Here is a 21509-nt window from a genome sequence, read left to right on the forward strand (position 1 = left end):
CTTCCTGGGATTTAGATTAGGAATGTAACACTCCAGAGTACAGAGTGTTTCACCTCCCAGAAGTGTGTCAAAGGGGAAGTTCACTTTCAAGAAATGTGTCTCTGGTTACTGAAACAAACACTGCTTAGACCCCATGGCCTTTGGCTAGTATAGAAGTCAGATTTTGGTGATCATTACTGGCCCGTATAGGTGGGAAGTCAATATGGACTATGCCTGGCTAGAGGAAAATAAAGAGTCTATCTCTTTTAAGAGTTATGTGTGAAATGCTGGTATGATCTAAATAAAAGTTAGGAGACAGAAGAAATCACAAAATCAAAAAAAAAGCAGGTAAAAATCATCATTATTATTATTATTATTATTATTATTATTATTATTCCTACCCTGGCCATATCTTGAAAGTATTTCGTAAGGGCCTGATATAAATTTTCAAACAGAGTTCCCATAATTCACTTTTATTGGAAAACCAGTGACTATACTCTAATCTCTAGTACTAAGCAGTTCAAACTGCTGCTGGCAGCTCCAGGGAGGAACGACCAGAAAACAGTCTTCATTTCTTGTGTCATATGGTACTACTATTTAGAGAGGAATGATAAGCATAAAGATAAAGCACTTGATGAAAGTAGAAGTAAAAAAGAGAATGATGATGCATCACAATTCACAGGAAAGAGGTCAGATTTTGGTCATTTTGGAGAAATGAATTTTTCCCATTACCAGCTTTTTGCAAGAAACTGACATCATGATTGCAAAATGTCATTAACCAATGCTGTAATTTCCAGCACGCAGAAATAATAATTAAAAAAAAAAAGATGAACTGAGCCTTAAACTGAATCCTGCTTTATAATGTCTTATATTGCTCTATATTATTACAGTTAAGACTTTTTATGGGTAAGGGTGCAGGGACCCTGGCTGGGTGCTAACCAGATACACATTTCAAATCAGAGATGAACACAAGCTGTTATCACATGTGCTAGGAGAAGAACACCTTTGGTTTTCTCTGTGAGGATTTTCTTTTGCTCAGAAATTCTCCATGGGGAATCAAGTCCTGATAAACCAAAGATGTGATATTTTTAATATTTTTTTTTCCTTAGGATAAATGTATCCTTTTTTCCCAGTTCCCGTTAAAAGTGAGTGTTTTCCAGCAGTTCACAGCAGTCAGGAAGATTGTCATTGATTTTTCTCAGCTTTTCTTAACAGGGAATTTTGTGTTCATTTCTGGCAAATGCCACTATTCTCATAGCTTTTACCATTTAATGTCTTTTTGGGTACAAAATTCTCATTCCATGAAAGAAAACCAACTCACAACACAAACCTGAAATGCAAGAAAAACCCAAACCCTAAACCTGACTCACTTCAACGTCAGCAGAAAGCAAATAAGAGATGAAGTTGCAGTCACAGCTAAATTCTACATCAAGTTTTCCAACAAAACTCAAAAAAACCTGTTGCAGAAAGTGCTCTACGACAACATCTGCTTCTGCTCTCTGCCTGCCTGCTCTTCTAACTCCACTGTGCTCAGGAGGCGCTCTGAAAGCTGACCCTGGACACAGTAGGCACATAAGATCTTCTCACATGAAAGAGAGGGAGTAATCTGGGGAACAGAGATTGCAAATCTCTCTGTTATATGCATCCATCCATATCTGGGAAAGAATCATTGTCAGTAAGTGAAAACCATCAATGCCTATCTTTTTGTTTCAGGAGAAGGTGCTGCCCTTGACTCCAAACCCCACAGAGATGGCAGCCAGCTGAGCTGCTAATACTGGCAATGGGCTGAGAGAGTTGGGCTTGTTTGGTCTGGAGAAAAGAAGGCTCCAAGGAGATCTTATAGCACCCTTCTAGTACCTGAAAGGGGCCTACAAGAAAGCTGGGGAGGGATCGTTCACAAAGGCTCGTAGTGATAGGATGAGGGGGAATGGGTATAAACTGGAGAGGGGCAGATTTAGACTAGACATAAGGAAGTATTTCTTCACCATGAGAGTGGTGAGGCACTGGCACAGGTTGCCCAGGGAAACTGTGTCTGTCCCATCCCTGGAGGTGTTCAAGTTCAGGTTGGATGGGGCCTTGGGCAGCCTGATCTAGTGGGACATGTTCCTGCCCATGGTAGTGGGGTTGGAACTAGATGGTCTTTAAGGTCCCTTCCAACCCAAACTATTCTATGAATCTATTGGGGAAAAAATGCCTCTGAAAATTCTTTCTCTCCTCTCCTTTCAACTGTTCCTGTGTCTCTTGCTCTGCCTGATCAGTGTTTCACAGTGGAGAAAGGAAAGGTTGCCCAGTGGATGATGTGAGGGCGTTGCTTTTGTGTTTTTTAATATTGGGTCACAAGCAACAACGTCTCTCTGCCTCTATGGGCTGATGCCCATCTTCCTGGCTTTAAAAGCAAGACTGAAAAGCCTTGTGGGTCACAAAAAACAGATGGAGGAAAGAGAATTTACTCCTGAGTTGCCTAGGAAATCCTATCAAGCCTCTCATTCGTGGGAGCTTCTGGACTGGACCGCCTCACAGCACAAGCTCTCCTTTGATGCTCTCAGTCCTTGCTCAACCCTATGCTGCAGCATGTTCATGAACTAGCACGGGGCTGATTACAGGAGTCCTATTCTGCTCCTTCACAGTGAGAATTGACCACTTGCCCTTTACAGCACCTTTCTATTTCTAAAATGGCATCAAAAGTCAGAGCAGGAATTTTCCACCCTGCTGGCACTGCATAAGCACACTCTGTTCCAGGGGTTGTGGGAGTACTAGCAAGGTCTGTTACTGTTTACCGAGCTGAAACAGTCCTGTAAATTGAAGTCATTAAGGAAAAGCACATTGCCTCCAACTGTGTCAGTCAGAAACATCCCCTACCTTCAGTGCTCCACCACTGGGCAGGGAAGGAAAGATCTTCATAAAATGAACACTATACAGAGAGAGTGTCTCCTCCAAAGTGTCCACTGGAATATTAAGATGAAATAAGGCTAACCTTTGGAGAGTTATTGGAGTACCCAGTTTATGGTCCTCTAACGATGACATTTTTAATTCCTTAAAGAAGAGGAGCTTAGTGGAAAATCAATGCATTTCTGAGGGAAAGGAGCCAATGCAGCTCAAGCTGTTCCCGGTGGCGGCAGGCCTATGAGAGCCTGCAGAACCTTTCTGAGCTAATCCCTCTGGTTCTTTCTGGTGACCAAAGACTACCTCCTCACCACAGGGTGAATGGTCTATTGCCAGGCCCCAGCATGGTGTTGAGACCATCATGCCACAGGCAGCTCCCTTGTCATTCAGGGGCACCTCCACAGAGGTGATGCTAATGCAAAGGAACATGCATGAGATCAGCTTTGGATTTGGGAACAGGATCTTCTCTGTCCTCCTGGTAACTAAACTAACACTAATCAGCTAGGAAAGAAGTATAAGAGAACAGAGGCCCAGGGCTGTTTGACTCTTTTCTGGCTGAGAGCTGTTGTGAGTCAGATAGAGACACGGACAGAGAGGACCATAATTCTCAGGATGGCAGCATCCTTTGGGCTGCCCTGTCCAAATATGAGAATGAGCAGCTTTGTGGTGGTCGCTTACCTGGGGAGAGCTGCCCTCCTGCTTCTGCTCAGTCTGCACTGTAGCTGACTTGTCTGGAGCAAGCTTCCAGGAGAAACAAAAAAAGCAGGCTGGGCAAAGCCTGCTTACAGGCTGTGCTGCAGCAGGAGCATCCATCTTAGATCCAGTGGAGGAGGAGAGCTTGGACAAGCTCCCTTTTTAAAGCAACAGTGCTCCTACTGAGCATGGCGAGGAAGGGTAGTGCTACGCCACAACATTGGTTGCGCCAGATACGTGCAGAGCACTTTATAAGCATTAGCTAATTGGTCTTCACAAAACCTCTTTAAGCTAGACAATTAAACATCATCCATTCAGAATTACAGGTGCAGACACTGAAATGGGCTAATGCAACCTTGAGCAAAAGTAGATTTTAGGGTGCCTGAGCCGAAAGGCGTTTGGTCTGATTTTGTAGATGCAAAAGATTTGTAGGTCCAACTGACACTGACAGGGCAGAGCATCTGTAACTCCACTTTAACTAAGAGTCCATGGTTGTTTTTAAAAACCAACTCTAGGGCTATTAGAAGTTGGAACCCCAAATCACTAAGCCTTTAGGATAATGCTGGCTTTTCTGTCTAAAGAAAACCTAAGATGAAGAGTGTAGAGTCAAGTTGAATTAGATTTTGTGTCCCTACTTTCTCTTTATCCATCTAGACAGGTCCTTCCCTACAGGCTTCCCATTAACTCTTGAGGACCTCTTGTCAGGCAGTTGGGTTTTAAGAAGGAAAATAAAACTTTTCTTGTCTAGGGACCACTTAGACTGCATGACCTGAGGGACTACTAGATGGAACACCCTGGTTGGATCCACCACTATGTGACAAAAACTGACATCAGGGAAAGAGTACAGTTCTGAGAGTGGCATTTATTCTTTCATGGCTATTGGTTACCATGACTCTTCATTGACCTTACAAAGCTGAGAAAATACAGGAAGAAAGTAAGGACATGGGACACGTGAGATACTCGGGATAGCTGGGAGTTGAGGTTAACAGAATGGTATGTGAGGTTTGTTTAATTTACTCCTTACCCTCAGGGAATATTTTTGTATATACGGCAGACCCTTAAACATAACACTTTTACCTCTGAGTGTGCTTGACCAAATAGCTATAAAACAGACCTCAGAGGCTGCCTCTCTCCCAACTTGCTCATGCTGTCACTGTAGTCTACCAAGGCCCAGATTTTTAAAGTTAGATAGATGCAGCCTGGTACCTCGTGGGATTTTCACTTGTAGGCTGAACAAGTTTGGAATTAAAATTAAAAAGCAGGGCAAGTAAGAACACCCACTAGTGCCTACTTGTGATTGGAGGTACATAAATAGCTTTAAATATCTCAGGTTTGTCTCATGTAGGGCTCCAAACTGGAGAATTCACTTCCCTGACAGCTATAAGACAACAGCTGAAGCTCCTGTTGTCCTTCAAACTGTGCTTCAGGGTACATCCACGTATTCATAAGCCTTTTTTTCCTCTAGATCTTCCAGATGTGTGAGAATTGCAGGCTGAGTATTCTCCAAAGGGACAGACCTGAAGTAATTCAAAGTCCTTTGTTAGGCACTCTGTCAATGCTGTAAACGTCGCTCTTTAATTGATGTACTGTTTTTATTATATGTGCCCTAAGGGACTGTGCTGACCAAAGCATCTTGTAAATTGAATAAAAACCCAAATAAATAAGCAAGCATCATCGTCTTGACCAGCTCGCTGTATGACAGGAAAGTTTGTGTAGTTTAAAGTGGTTTCTACACAACAATCTTGCTGGCTGGAATGGCTCCTTTGATCTTCATTAACCCTGGCAGGTTCTTCCAGCTCCTTCCCCCATCTCAGCAAAGATAGATAATGCCACTCTTTCTGTCTGTATTACTAAGGTCACTTTGTTTATTGAATATATAATTTTAAAAGCTTCCTGTAAAGTGAAAACTGTCTATTCCCTTCCTTCATCTGTAAAATGGGTGAGAAATTTTCTAATGTTCTGTGAAAAGGGATGAACTGTACACTGCTGCTTCTCCCATTCTTTCCCTTCCTTGTCCATCTACCCCCACTTCACAGCTCTGCAAAGCCATGATCACTCATTTACTTCTTACTTGCATTTTATCTGGACCAAAATACTTCTTAAATACTCATCTTTTAAAAAAACTTTAGAAAATATAGGTGTACCAGTCAGAGTGTGGACTTAACGCAAAAAAACCTGCACCAATTGGGGAGGTGATAACCTGCTAAGCCCAAGTCCAGAATGCAACATAGAAGACATCTCTCAGTGAGGACTGGCCATCCAAATCCTTGCACTTCTATTTATCATAGAATCACAGAATTTTGAAAGTTGGAAAAGACCTCTAATATCATCCGTCAGCCCAACACCACCATGCCTACTGAACCATGCCCTGAAGTGCTGCATCTACACCTACATGTGGTTTTGAACACCTCCAGGGCTTGTGACTCCAACACTTCCCTGGGCATCCCATTCCAATGCTTTGCCAGTGCATGAGTGGGTTTTTCAGCCTATGTTCACCTCTGCGCAGTCTCAGGAAAGCACTATCGGTGCCCTGGCTGGCTGGCCTGTACACATCTAGAAGAACTTCAGCCACGTACTGCAATCAGACCTTCATGCTCATGAATGTTCTGTATGTGAGCAATTTTACAGCTATGAGTCATCATCTTGCCTACATTCATATGTGCCTTTGCAGTCTGGAAGGAAAGTGCTTTCATTCACCCAAAGGAAAAATAGATTTCAAGCAGTATCAGGTATTAGCCTTTCATAGTGTTCAGCTCTTTGTTATGAAATTTGATTCCTCTGAGGCAAGACTACAGCTTAGAGTGTAGAAAAGCAACAGGTTTTTGTTAAGATGGCACAACTATGAATGCCCAAATCATTTCACCTAACTGTAGACTTTGCTCACAGGGCTGATTAAAATTATCCCAGGACAGTTATCACAGAATCACAGAATTATTAGGTTGGAAAAGACCTCTAGGATCATTGAGTCCAACCATTCCTATCAACCACTAAACCATGTCCCTGAGCACCTAATCCACCCATCTTTTAAATACCTCCAAGGATGGTGACTCAACCACCCTGGGCAGCCTGTTCCAGTGCCCAATGACCCTTTCTGTGAATTTTTTTTTTCTCATGTCCAGCCTGAACTTCCTCTAGTGGAGCTTATCCTAGACTGTCTTTATGCTTGAGTGCAATAAAGAAGTATCATCAGATGTTCTTTATTATAGAGCTTAAGGAGACTGAATAAAATGAAGATGGAATGAACTAGAGAATGAACAAAGTCCATTTGTGTTCCCTAGTGTCCCTGAAATCTGTACCCTTTCTCCCTTAATCATATTTCAAAATTGTTTTGGGGCAGCAGAGGTGCTTTTCCCAGAGCCAGGCTTTTCTGTGAGTGAAACACAGAGAAAAAGATGTACCCTATTTCTTGCAAACATGTGAAGCCTCTGTTGCCCTTGCAATAGATATTGGCCAAATCAAATTAAGACGAATTCAAAACCAGGAAAAGTGTCACAGAAGGGGTGCTTCCCAGGGGACATTCGCAGAATCCTTGAATCTGGACAATTCCTAAAATTGTTTCACAATAGGAAAATCATGTCTACTTCTTTCTCATGAGAAACTGGCTATGACCTTAACATATGATTAGCTGTTAAATGACTTTGAAGGAGACTTTCCTAGCATAATCTACTTAGCCTTTAGCACCCATTTATCATTTCATGGTGAAGAGATTAGGGTTGATTCTAAAGAGCAGCGTTACTTAGACTCTCAACTACATTTTTTCCCTTAAGTAAATTGTTCCTTTATGGGAAATATTGAGAGAATGTTATGTTCTCTTTCCTTCTTTCTAATGTATTGTTATGGCTAAGTGACTATGAAAGTCATCTAATGAATGATTGTAAATGAAATACTTTATAATTTAGAAAGGATTCACCAAAAAAACTGATGGACTTGTGCTCACCCAAAAGATACTTGTGAACTAACTGGAGGTATGATGATCATCATATTTCTGCTAACAGATATTGACTGAAATGTTGGTTCTAGAAAGAAACTAAAGGATTAAATAATTAATCCAAAGGCTTTGTGTTCAGACAATGGAAAAAGACTGTGGTTAAGATTATAATTCCTAGACATATTCTATACGCACCTGGAAAAAACTTATATCCCATTGCACCTACCTCAGGCTAAGAAATGCAGCATACCTCATGCTGAAACTGTTTGTAGCTCCTCCCCTACAACTCAGGCCACATTCAGCTACACAGAACTTGATCATGTTATTTTCATGACACTGGAGATCTGTGTTGCATTCCTGCGTTATCTGGCTTAGAGAAACATTCTGTTGGATTCTGCTGGAGGACTGTGTATTCTCCGAACTGTGTACTTTCTTCTATAGTACTTTTAGGGTGGTGTCCTATCAGGGAAGTGCCCCAACATGCTTGGTTAGCTTTTCAAAAAACAACCAAAGAATGGATTAAGACTTGTGCTATATGAATAGCCACAGGATCAGGACCCTGGAATGAGCTGGGAAGATAAAAAATGTGCATAGTGACACTAGCAGTGGATTTCTATCAAAATGGGTCCTTGTACTCAGAAGTAATCGTATTCAGGTCCTAGGGAGTTAGCTGAGAGGTGGCACCCAGGATCTCTAGATTCGGAACATGGTGCTTCTCACCAACCCTTTGCTTAAAAGGACACAGCTCCAGTCTTGCTCTGAGAGATTCAAAATCCATCCGGACAGCATCTTTGGTACCACTGATGATCATTAGCCTGTAGATAGCCAAAGAATACTCTTTTGTGACTGCTTTAACCTTTCAAGTCTGCAAACACTCAATATTCAGACTGATTGCCAAATTACTTTAACAATTGATGTTGCCTCCAATGAATTGTGGTAATAGACCAAAGCTTACTCTGTGGCAAACTCCTCTTTTACTGTAAATGAAGTTAAATTTTACCACAGGGAAAGGGCACAGGCACAGTCAATCACACACTTAACTGACACGTAACATCATGTTAAGCTGGGGTAACCTGGCCATGAGTTCAGATATGCAGGTGAATGTGTAGGAATGTAGTCTTCAGCTTTTGTTATTATTACCTCTACCGGTTTTCCAACATTATTGTTTTAAATATCTTTGTCCTCTCATAAATATCTCAAAGGTGAATGTTGGTGTACATCCAGCCTATGTTTCTACTCTCAGTCACATTATCTCTGTTCTTTAGTGATTGCTACTAATGTGTTTCATACTATCCAGTATAAGGAATGACAACACTTCCCCAAAGGCCTAGTAATTAAAGTTAGACCAATGAACATTGTTACAAAAATTGTTCTGTAAGCTGAACTATATCTCTCCCTACATATATAACTTAAATAACTCCTCTGCTGTTTTTATTGAAAATTACAGTGTTTGAAGAAACAGAATAATTCAGCTGTGAATACCTATACCAGCTTGTTTTACTCTGCATGGTTAACAGAAATTCTAGGATTCTGATTTTTTTAATATGAAAACATATTCTGAATATGATAAACTGCCAACCATAACCAATAATTATACCTCTTTTACTAAGGATATGTAAAGGTAGTGTCTGTTTCAGACTATTGCATTTTCAGCCATAGGAAGGAGCTAATGTAACATAAATTTCCTGGAAGAGTACTTAGACAGACCTTTACCTGGAAATGCTGCTTGTTTCTTATGTCAATATAACATACAAGTTATTTTATAGTTGTTGCAGAGAATTAATAAAGAAATTGTTGAACTATTAATACACAATATATATGCTTGTTTATGTACCTCACAGAAGTATGATTATATATTCTCTGCAGAATATTGCTAGTAATAAAACTAATATATGCCTTCAGTTTTACTCCCTCATTGCATCTTTATGTATAACAACAGATTTAAACAATTCAGCATATGAGAATAAATGTCAACAAAAAGCATGTGTGCAGTCCCTCAGAGTTGAGAGATGTTCACATGATCAAGTCCTCCACCATTGTACCAAGGACAAACATGCTACCCTTGGCTTTTAGGGTAATTACTTGAGTTAACATTCCACATATTGGTACCAGATTGAGATTCAGTACTATCTATCTTTAAAGGATGCTATTCTTTGAATTGGAGTAGTCAGGCTAAGACAGGCATATACTGGAAAGAAGAAAAGAGCTGAAAGGTGAGAAAATGCCTTACAACAAAGGTCAGAATCACAAAGCCACAGCTGAGCCTCCCTCTAGCACCTACATGGGATTTCTGGCTTCTGGTGAAAATTACTTTCCTAGGAAGAACTCATCAACCCTAAGATTTCCCATCACTTCATGATCCATATTTGTATAAGTCTGGGATGCCTTTGTGTCTGTAAACCTGAGCTGCTTTAAAATAAGAGAACTATTTCCAGGGCTTCTATAACTGCAGGTGATGTTTCAGCCACGTGAATGTAGGTTGACATCTTGAGGCTTTGTCAACTGTTCTCTCCCTCCATATCCCAGGCAGCGTACACTTCCCTCTCTGCTGGCACATCCCGTCTCTGCCAGAATATCATGAAGTTTGTGTCACATGTTGGCACCAGAACATGAAGAGGAGAAGCTGAACAGAATTCAGTAGCTGTGGGAGAATTATATCTACTACTGTGGTTACTGATCCATTATGAATATCACAGCCAGAAACACCCATCTGGAGTCTCCTACCAACTGCTGTCAGGCAGACTTCGATGTAGGGATATCAACCAGCTGAAACTTGACCTTACAGAGGAGTTTAAACAGAAATGGAAACCCTACCCATAATCCGTTCCTCTTATTTGAGACATTAGAGTACACACGGGTCATTATTTTTCTGCAATTATGTGGGTTAGAAATATCCTGCAACAAAAGGAGGGTTAATTTTAACTTTCATTACTCTGTTCTAAAGAAAGACAGACTGGAAGATATCTCGAGAGAAAAAAACATAGTTCTTATGTACTGACTGTTCCTGATATTAGATGTTTCTGTAGAGGTTTCTCACAGCTATGTTGCACAATAGAATATATTGCTATTTTTCAGTACAGACACATTTCCCATACCATGAGAAAATCTGGCAGTTCTAAAAATGTTTCTTTTTTTACAGGAAGGAAGACAGAAGACCACGGTGTTTTCACTAGGAGCAAGGAATAGTCTCTGCCCTATATAATTTAATGTGAAGAAATTTAGATCACAGGATTGCGGGATAATTCATATTAGAGGACCTCAGGCTGTCCTTGATCCATATTCCCAATCAAAGTAGGATGAGCTACGGTCAGATGACATTAATCAGGGGTTTATCCAACCAAGTCTTGAAAAATCCAAGGATGGAGACTGTCCAGCCTCTCTGGAAAACCTGGCCCACTGCTTGACTGTTCCAGTGGTGAAAGTTTCTCCTTATACCCATTCTAAACTTCTCTCATTTCAGTATGTGCCAGTTACCTCTCATCCCTCCACCATAAGCCACTGTGAAAAGCTGGTCTCTTATCTTCTTGAGGACTGTTTTGTAACCATTCAAGTCTGTGGTTTGGGCCCCCTTGAAGCCATCTCTCCAAAAACTGAATAAGCCCTGATCTTCCAGTTTCTCGGAGGGAAAGTGTCCAAATGCATTGTCCAAATGCTTCTTGAATATTGTTAGGCTTGGCAACATGACTGCTTCCCTGGGGAACCTGTTCCACTGCTCCACCACTCTCTGAGTGAAGAATCTATTCTTAATATCCAACATAAACTTCCCCTATCACATCTTCCTTCCATTCCCTTGGGTCCTAACATTGGTCACCTGAGAGAAGAAATTCACTCCTCCTCCTTCGCCTGTGAGGAAAGGAATAAACTGTTATGAGGCCCCCCTCAGTTGTCTCTTCTCCAGGCAGAACCAGCCAAGTAACTTCAACCACTCTTCATATGACTTCCCCTCTAGACCCTTCACCAACTTTGTGGCCCTCCTCTGGACACTCTCCAGTAGCTTGATATCCTTTTTATATTGCAGGGCCCCAAACCACACACAGTACTCAAGGTGGGGCTGCACCAGTGCGGAGTAGAGTGGGACAACCACCTTCCTTGACTGGCTAGCAATGCTGTGCTTGATGCATCCCAGGGCACAGTTGGCCCTCTTGGCTGCTGGGGCACACTGTTGGTTCATGTTCAACTTGCTGTCAACCAGAACCCCAGATCCCTTTCTGCAGGTCTTCTCTCCAGTTACTCATTCCCCAGTCTGTCTATATATCATAGACTCAAATAATCATAGAATCATAGGGTTGGAAGAGACCTTAAAGATCATCTGCCAAGGGCAGGGAGATCCCACTGGATCAGGTGAGCGAAGGCCCCATTCAGCCTGGCCTTGAACACCTCCAGGGATGGAGCATCCGCAACTTCCTTTGGCAACCTGTTCCAGTGTCTCACCACTCTCATTGTGAAGAAATTCTTCCTAATGTCTAGTCTAAATCTGCTCCTCTCCAGTTTATACCCATTCCCTGTCATCCCATCACCACAAGCCTTTATGAATAGTCCCTGTCCAGCTTTCCTGTAGGCCCCTTTCAGGTACTGGAAGGTTGTTATAAAATCTCTTCTGAGTCTTCTCTTCTCCAGGCTGAACAAGCCCAACTTTCTCAACCTGCCTTCATATGGAAGGTGCTCCAGCCCTCTGATCATCTTTGTAGCCCTCTTCTCAACACATTCCAACAGTTCCACACTCTTCTTACTTTGAGGATACCAGAACTGGACACAGTTCTCCAGATGAAGTCTCACAGGAGAGGAATAGAGGGGCGGAGTCACCTCCTTTGACCTGCTGGCCACGCTTCTTTTGATGCAGCCCAGGATACGGTTGTGCCTCTGTGCTGCAAGTGAACACTGCCAGCTCATGTCGACCTTCTCATCGACCGGCACCCCCAAGTCCTTCTCTGCAGGGCTGCTCTCAATCGTGTCATACCCCATCATGTACTGAAAATGGGGATTACCCCGACCCAAGTGTAGGACTTTCCACTTGGCCTTGTTGAACCTCATGAGGTTCTCACAGGCCCACTTCTCCAGCCTGCCCAGGTCCCTCTAGATGACATCTTGTCCTTCCAGTGTGGCAACTACACCCTGTTCAATGTCTTTATCAATGATCTGGATAAGGGGATTGAATTCACCCTAAGTAAGTTTACAGACGACACGAAGCTGGGTGGAAGTGTCGATCTGCTGGAGGGTAGGGAGGCTCTGCAAAGGGATCTGAACAGGCTGGACCGCTGGGCTGAGACCAGTGATATGAGGTTTAACAAGGCCAAATGCCGGGTCCTGCACTTGGGGCACAACAACCCTGTGCAGTGCTACAGACTAGGAGATGTCTGGCTAGAAAGCTGCCTGGAGGAGAGGGACCTGGGGGTGTTGGTTGACAGCCGACAGAACATGAGCCAGCAGTGTGCCCATGTGGCCAAGAAGGCCAATGGCATCTAGGCTTGTATCAGAAACAGCGTGACCAGCAGGTCCAGGGAGGTTATTCTCCCTCTGTACTCAGCACTAGTGAGACCACTCCTCAAATCCTGTGTTCAGTTCTGGGCCCCTCACCACAAGAAGGATGTTGAGGCTCTGGTGCGAGTCCAGAGAAGAGCAACAAAGCTGGTGAAGGGGCTGGAGAACAAGTCTTATGAGGAGCAGCTCAGGGAACTGGAGTTGTTTAGCCTCAAGAAGAGAAGGCTGAGGGGAGACCTTATTGCTCTCTACAACTACCTGAAAGGAGGTTGTAGAGAGGAGGGAGCTGGCCTCTTCTCCCAAGTGACAGGGGACAGGACAAGAGGGAATGGTCTCAAGCTCCTCTAGGGGAGTTTCAGGCTGCACATCAGAAAAAATTTTTTCACAGAAAGGGTCATTGGGCACTGGAACAGGCTACCCAGTGTGGTGGTTGAATCACTTTCCCTGGAGGTGTCTAAAAGACAGGTGGATGAGGTGCTGAGGGGCATGGTTTAGTGTTTGATAGGAATGGTTGGACTCAATGATCCTGTGGGTCTTTTCCAACCTAGTGATTCTGATAAAGTTTCCTCTTCCAGCCAATGTGTATGTCCAAGGCTGGGGAAAGTTTGTGAGGATGTCCTTTGGATGCTTGGAGCCCTGATGAGGAGAGACCTCACACCCAGAGACAAGACATGGGGCAAAGAAGGCATTGGTCCATAACGACCCAGTGGTCAGTAGGGCCATTAAAATTTTTAAAACTGGAAAACAAAAACTTACTTTTAAAAATCAGGTGTGTTGAGATTTTAATTTAATATATTTTTCTTTTTAAAAATAAAAGTACTACAATTCAAACTCATGACAACTTATGCTAAGTTAAGACTGACTTAAAATTACTACCACCAGTTAAAAAAACAACAAATTGTACTCCACCAGTGATTAATTTCCAGATTTTAAAGATTGAAGGAGCGCTACCTTTTTCCATAGTGAGAAATTACTATTTTATGGCAGATTAAGCTTCATAAATATGTCACATTACCATGTACTGTAGTTTTTACAAAAGACTGAATGTAAGCATTCACATGTTTTCCAAAGGCCAGACCAGTTATTTCTGCTTCTGTTGTGTAAATAAGTGTTTGCCTTTTTTTTTCTTAGTTTCTGTTTATTATCAGATGCAGTGGGAATATTTTCCTCCTGTGAATTAATCCATAAAAATGAGAAATTTTTCAGAAATGAGTTAGCAGATATGCTGTTCTCTTCTTCAGATATATAAATAAAAGCCAGCTAGGGCAATGCAAGACCTACAGTAAGTAAAATTTAAAGAACACATGGACACTTTTTTAAAAGTACTTGAGAATGTGAGACTTTGAGAAGTATCCAGCAATACTAGGCACTTAATTCTGATTCAGTTCAGATAGATTTATGTTATTTAGATTGAAGTGCTTGAGTGATTATCAGCTTTGAAAATTCTGCTGATTGATAACTTATTTGCTCTGTTAGACACCAACACACCAGATTTTTAATCTGCCATTTCTCCAATTAATTTAGCAACCAATTAAACTCAAATGTAATGTAAAAATAAAAAAAAGTAAGACAGAGAAAATATACAATAAACAATATCATTTATTCAATGAATGTGGAGGTATTGTGCACCCTTCTCAATGGATCCTTCCCACCAGGAAACAAGGAGAAACAAATTTTGCATAAAAAACCATCTCTCTCTACACATCATTGCAATTAAGTCATTGGACCAGTCAATGAAAAAGATTCATTAGGACATAAAATGCAAATGGAATTTAAAAATCACAGTTTAACCAATGATTTCTTGCCTTTGATTTAATTCATTATTATAACCAGTGATTTAATTCACTTTGATTTTAATCAGTCTATGTTGCCTTAGGTTCTGTATTTATCTATTTCACATTTATAAAATAGGTAATATTAGAATGCATTTCTTCCATTTGCCAACATGCCTCATTACAGCTAAAGTGGATTTTACTCTTCTCCATGGTCCCTTGGTCCTTTGCTAATTCTTCCTGTGACAATCATTCAGCAGCGCAAGGTTTTTTGTGATGTGGACATTTGTCCACTAGATGCTGCACTAAGCCCACCTACTTATTCCTTACGGCCACCCTGCCTTAGATGGATACCTGAACTCCTCTGAGTAATTCCTTCAGGTATCCACGCTGCCTTGGCAAGACATGGGGTGCATGAGCCTATGGAGACAAGATACCTCCATTCAATCTCCCAGCTTGGTTTCATCTTTGGTCCTGGACTAGGTGCTAGTGAAAAACCTTTATTGTGACTGCCAAATTAATACACAGGTTAGTGAGTATGAGTTAAATTCCCATATGCAACTATATGTTCAAAAATATTCACTTTGACATACTGAATAAGGCTTAATGTTTCTTTCTTCAGGCTTATTTTTCCCTCTTGAAGGAGGGAATGCACATTTCTAGCAATATGGATGAGAGAGAAAGAGGAGCTGCAGACTTTGTCATCTGCTTCTGGGGTCCAGGACTGCTGAGGTGAAGCTCAGCTGCAGCAGAAATGCTAAGGCTGTGACTCACGGTCAGAGAGGAGAGACTATACTTTGCATCAAGTCCAACTTCTATCCCTGAATAGGACGACCCCAACTTTCACACCACGTGACTGAGGGCATTGTGCAAATGCTTCTTGAATATTGTTAGGCTTAGCACCATGACAGCTTCCCTGGGGAGCCTGTTCCAGTGCTCCACAACCCTCTAAGTGAAGAACCTTTTCCTAACGTCCAACTTAACCCCCCCAGCACATCTTCCTGTCATAATCTTGGGTCCTATCATAGGTTGCCAGAGAGAAGAGATCAGTGCCTGTTCCTCTTCCTCCTCTTCTGAGGAAGCTGTGGACCATGATGAGGCTGAACAGATAAACTTATTTTATCCACTTCTCATACAGCTTCCCCTCTAAATCCATTACCAACTTTGTGACCCTCCTCTGGTCACCCTTAAGTAACGTTATATCCTTTTTATACTGTGGCACCCAGAACTACACACAGTGTTTATCTAAGGTTCCACACTATATGCAGTGGTCAAATTGGCTCTAACTGTCGCAGGAATAGATAGGTAATTCTTCAATCTTTGTTAGCAAGTCTGGCCCCAAATTATAGCTAAAATGAACTCCAAATTCTGACTACAGTGTTATTATTGCATTATATATTCCAAACTTGCAGCTTCAAGTACCTTTAACTACATGGAAAATTTGAAAGGAAAATACACAGGAAACATTAGACAGGAGTTTTGATTTCAAACTGAGTTAATCACAGAATAGGAAAAAAAAAATCAATACTGTTTTCAAAGTTTGAAGGAAAACTCCCCACAACCTTTCTGAAATTCCACTTTGAACTTTTCAGGCCAAATTAATTTGCCAGGGTAAAGTTTTGTGTTTAATACCAGAAGGAACGATTAGAGGACTCAGACTGAGCTCTGTAACACAAGACATTAATTTTCCTTCATTTACCTTGTACTGAGCTCAGTAATTTGAGATAAACTACATCATTTCAGCCCATGAAAAACTAAATAATTAAGTGCCATAGGCAGGGAATAGAAAAGAACAAGGTGTTACCTTAGGCTTCAACAATAACAGGGAATTGATTAGGTGAGAAATGATCCATGCTCCAAGCTATAACAAAAACTGAAAAAATCCCAAGGTTCCATCTAATATGACTTGTGGAAAATTCATCCCTGTCCCCAAGTCTCATGATAAATTTAATCCTCACCAGCTGGCTAAGATGTACCAGCCAAGCATTTAAAGTAGAGAATTCTCAATACCCAATCAAAGTGCTGGCCTACTCAGCCTGGCATGCCTTCTCCAGTTGCATCCAACATTGATGTATTAAGTGAGGGGAAAAGAATATTAATTTCTAAGCATAAACATTCAACTTGGAACATGGAAGAAAACAATCCGTCCTGAACCTTGTGATCAGCTGAATATTCTTAAAATAATGAGGTTTAAGATCAGAATGGGTACAGTTCTGGATTGCAGAACCACCTAGTCTCTTAGTTCTGACAGTAGTTATTAATGAATATTTGGCAGGGGTTTTGCAAACAACATGTGCATGATCTTTCTTTTTGGAAAACTGTCCCAGTTCTTAACAATTAATATTTTCTTGAATTAGATACAGTAATGACACTATTGTGTTTAAGATCCATTCATATATTCATCCTCCATAAATGCATAATATTTATAATTACACATTTACGCAGTATAATTATGCACTCTGTCAGAAAGCACAGATTCTGGTACTTAAAGTTTTCATAAGGTACATGCTAAATTTTGCATTGTGAAAAAAACCAAAACCCTGATTCATTTCCATTTTTTCTAGACCACTCGGTATTAAGTATATCCCTATATAGATATGCTTTTATATATAAAGACTTAATTATGGTTATTGACTACAAGTCATTAAAATAATTATGACAATCACCTTAGCATTGACTGGGAAGCATTAGGAGCGCACTGAAAGCAACGCTGATCTTACTGTGTTCTGGCTACAACCCATAAAACAGGTAAATGGGAAATGTATTTTCATTGACAGCAAGGTCAGAAGGAAAGGTGCAGCCAGACCCCTGCAAGTGTAGGGCACAGGGTGTCTCCTAGAAGCCAGATTTAGGCAGATCCTTACAGGAGGTTAAATGATTGCATTTTAAAAACTGGTAAGGTGTTTTAATGCTTACCCTGACCAATAAGTGATGCTGTCTTAGCTGATTTCTGCTTTCAGCATTTCAGTAATTTCAGATCTTTCCTAGTGAGCTGGAAAAACCCTTCACATTTTCTCTCGATGCAGGAATCCAAGCCCAGTAATGAAATCACCTCTACCCTTTCAGTGAGTGGAACAGATTGAGGTCCTTTAGCCTGTTTGGAGAAGGATTACATTTTCATCTTCTTTTTTCATGCTCTCCACTGCTTCCACATCTGTCTTGAAATAGCGACTTAAAATTCTAGCAAGTATCTTATTTGTGCTACAGAAAATATTAGACAATATTTCTATTTCTTGCTAATTTTTTCATTCACCCAAGGGTTACACCACATTTCCTAGTCACAGTATTGCACTCTGAACAGCATTTTGGAAAATTTGCTTACAGCATTATTTGAATCCTTCTCTGAGACTCATATCTGAATATCCAAACTAGAAATTTTCCTAGTTGCAGTTTCCAGTAGGTAAAATGGACATCTATCTGTACACATTTTCCCTCTCACTGCTTTTAATTTCACCAGTCATCGACAATAAATTGCTGTCTTTATCCTCCTTTAACTGCAACAGTTTTGTATTTTCTACACATTTCTTGTCTTTTATTCCACACTTTCTGTATCAATTCTGTTTTACTACTGCTTTGCAGTCCCTTTAGTCTTTTTTTTCTTTTCTGATTCGTTGGTTGGTTGGTTTGGTTTTTTTTCATTAAAGAAACCCATTCCACCATGTTTTCTGTGATATGACTTTGAGGACACTCAACACTTCCAAGTTATGCTAAAGCTCCCTGCTTCTAGGATATTACCATTTCACAAACACGCCAAGAATAATTTTAATCTTTGAAAAATAATGTGATAAAAATAATTACTGGTTGATGTTACATTCTGTTTGTATATATATAGTCAGATCATGGTTATTGCTACCAAGGCAACTACTAACTTTTAGTTCAGCAGTTAACCATTTGTATGTCACAATAACATCCGTTGTTCAGCCACTGGGAAGCTAACTGAACACACTTGGGAGCTGTGAGGGCCATCACTGTCTGCAGTGTAAACAGAAATGATGCAGAACGAGTTTATATACAGGCATCCAGGCATCATGCTGAACTAAAATGCCATATAACAATACGTCCTAATTTCCACAAAACAGTCATGCCAAATTCTGCAGTTGGCTCTAGTTTCTTGGGAAGTACTAGCTGATTGCAATGTCATTCCAAAACATGGGAAAATTAAGAAGGGAAAAAACAAAGATCTAAAAATACGGACACCACAAGTTGTGGTAAAGAATCCAAAGCATTTACCCACACATTGTTTGTGACTGTGCAAAAAAGCAACAGGATCAGTATCTGTTCTGTTAGCAGTTGTGGACTTGCTATGCTGGAACCATACAGGAGTGATACCAGCAGAGATCTGCCATTGTCCCTTCATAATAAACGTGTCAGAAGCACAGAGGGTCCCTTTGTCTGCTCGCTTCTGCAGGAGGAGATGTCACTGACACCACTTTTACAGTCTATTCATCCATTTAAGGACAGGCAATAGATAATGGGAAAAGGCAGCAGACCCCAAGAAGAGAAGAGGAAAAGATTGCTACAGGGAAAATGAAGATATTTAAGCATCAAAAAGGTTAACATTTAAATGAAAATAGAGAAGTAGGATAAAGTAGTTACAAAAGCAGTCTTTCAGGCAGAATAAATAAAATTTAAACAAGCAAAAGGAAGCAAGGACACCTTTGACACCAAAGTCACAAAGGTAGAGGTTTATGGCTCAGAAGCAGATGTTTGTTCTACTTTCTTTTCCTTTGTCATAGCAGCAGCAAAGATGGATAATTTGAAGTCTATAAATCTTGCTCCCAGCTGTTAAATTGTGCTTCCAGCTAAGTCAGTGGCAATACTCTAGTGGGTCAGCACCTTCACTGAAATTTTGAAAATACTTGATAAAAGTGGCAAAAGGCATTTCACTTCAAACAAGGATTTATGAACAAAAACTGGAGAACGTGGTTTTGAAGTCAAATTAATAAATCAATTCTTTATTCTTAGACTGATGCTACAGGGAGCCTACAGGAAAGCTGGGGAGGGGCTCTTTATCAGGGACTCTAATGATAGGACAAGAGAGAATGGCTTTAAGCTGAAAGAGGGGAGATTTAGACTAGATATCAGGAAGAAACTTTTTACTATTAGGTTGCTGAGGCACTAGAATATATTGCCCAGAGAATTCATGTATGTCCCATCCCTGGAGGTGCTAAAGGCTGTGTTGGATGAGAAACCTGATCCAATGGAAGCTGTCCCTGCCCATAGCAGGGGAGTTGGAACTGAATGATCTTTATGGTCTCTTCCAAGCCAAACAATTCTATGATTCTAATATTCTATGCTAAATATCAGAGTTTGCACCCTTTCCCAATTTCCATAGAAGTTGCTGTGGTAACACTGCGTCACAGCTGAAAACATCACACAGCTCAGTAGGTATTCCTAACCAAAGGACATTAATCCCCTCTGTCTGTTCATTTTTTACTGTTTTTCACAGAATACTTACATTTCTAGGGTTCTAAACATGATCACTCTATATATTCCACATTTATATTCCTGTGCTCTGACATTAAATTACTGCATGAAGAGTTATCTAAAATTTGTTTAGTTACAAACTGAATCCTTACAAAGATGCTGACAGAGCTGTTTACCAGGATTTGACTCCATAAGGAAAATACATAGGGTAAATTTACTTTCTAAGTGACAAAGGGAACACATTCATTTATTTAATATGATGACAGTAGCAACTCACTCACACTTGTCTGGGTTATCAAGTTACATGGTACTTGAACTGAATCACTGCTAAAATGCATGAGATGTCTGTCAATAGAGACCAGAGATCTCACAACTGGACTGACAGACTCCTAAAGACGATTTTGGCAATTGCTAAGGCCTTCTTGAGATACAGGAATGTTTCAATATAGCCTAAAAGCTAAGCGAAAATCAAAAATTCTTAACATGATTAATTTAGAGCTTATAAAACACTTGCTAACACTGATTGCTAATGCCACACTAATGCCAAAAATATCAATAACTTGGAAAGAATTATAAAACAATTTGGACGTTAGCTGCCAAGCTCTAATATAAAAAAACTTGTGTAGTTTATAACCTGTAAATTCGTGGAGCACTCTCTCTGAATTTCCTTCCATCTGACCATACACACTGAAAACCCAACACCCATCCTGGTCCTTGCAAGAGGACCCAAAAAAGCAAAAGCTATTAGTATATTTTTCAAGCCTGAATTTGAAGAGCCCTTTGCTTGTGTGTCTTTAATTTCTTTCTCAGGATTCTCCAACATTTCTAACAAGCTTTGTCCAAAATGTAAAATATCCCTTCCATTCATATGTCTGCTTCTTACCTTTTCAGACCCATTTTTGCTTGCTAAATTCCATATAGGACAAATATTTTTGAGCTATGCTTTCTCCTTCCTTGAAATCCACTGCTTATAATCATGACATTCCTCTCTCACAAACCTTTGTTCTTGGAGAGTGCTGGCCCTTACCCTGCTCTCCCATCTAATCATCTTCCACTCTTCTTTCCATCTACTGTAAAGAAGAATGTTTGAAAAACTGGCTTGACTGCTGCTGACTATGGTAGAATCTGCTGCAGTTTGCCTACATTGCTGTCAACATTAAAGGCCAGAGGAAAGCGTAGCTCCTGCGGTTCTGGGGAATCAAGTTGGCACCTTCCACTGCTTGTGGCAGCTGAGTTTGTTATAATGGCTTTAAAACTGGACTCAGCCTTTCACAGTTTGAGTGAATTTTTCTGCATTATCAGTTTTCACTTACTGACACGTAAGTAAAAGTTCTCCATAGGTTTAATTA

At 40.7% G+C, this 21509-nt stretch overlaps 1 protein-coding gene across 20 annotated transcripts in view; it reads right to left on the bottom strand.

The window, feature by feature from the left end:
* DLG2 (discs large MAGUK scaffold protein 2) overlaps nucleotides 1–21509 on the bottom strand; it is a 1047701-nt gene that overhangs the window by 667447 nt on the left and 358745 nt on the right. The gene's annotated exons all lie outside the window — the stretch shown is intronic.

This window comes from Phaenicophaeus curvirostris, chromosome 1 (genome assembly GCF_032191515.1).
Source record: "Phaenicophaeus curvirostris isolate KB17595 chromosome 1, BPBGC_Pcur_1.0, whole genome shotgun sequence".
NCBI lineage: Eukaryota > Metazoa > Chordata > Aves > Cuculiformes > Cuculidae > Phaenicophaeus > Phaenicophaeus curvirostris.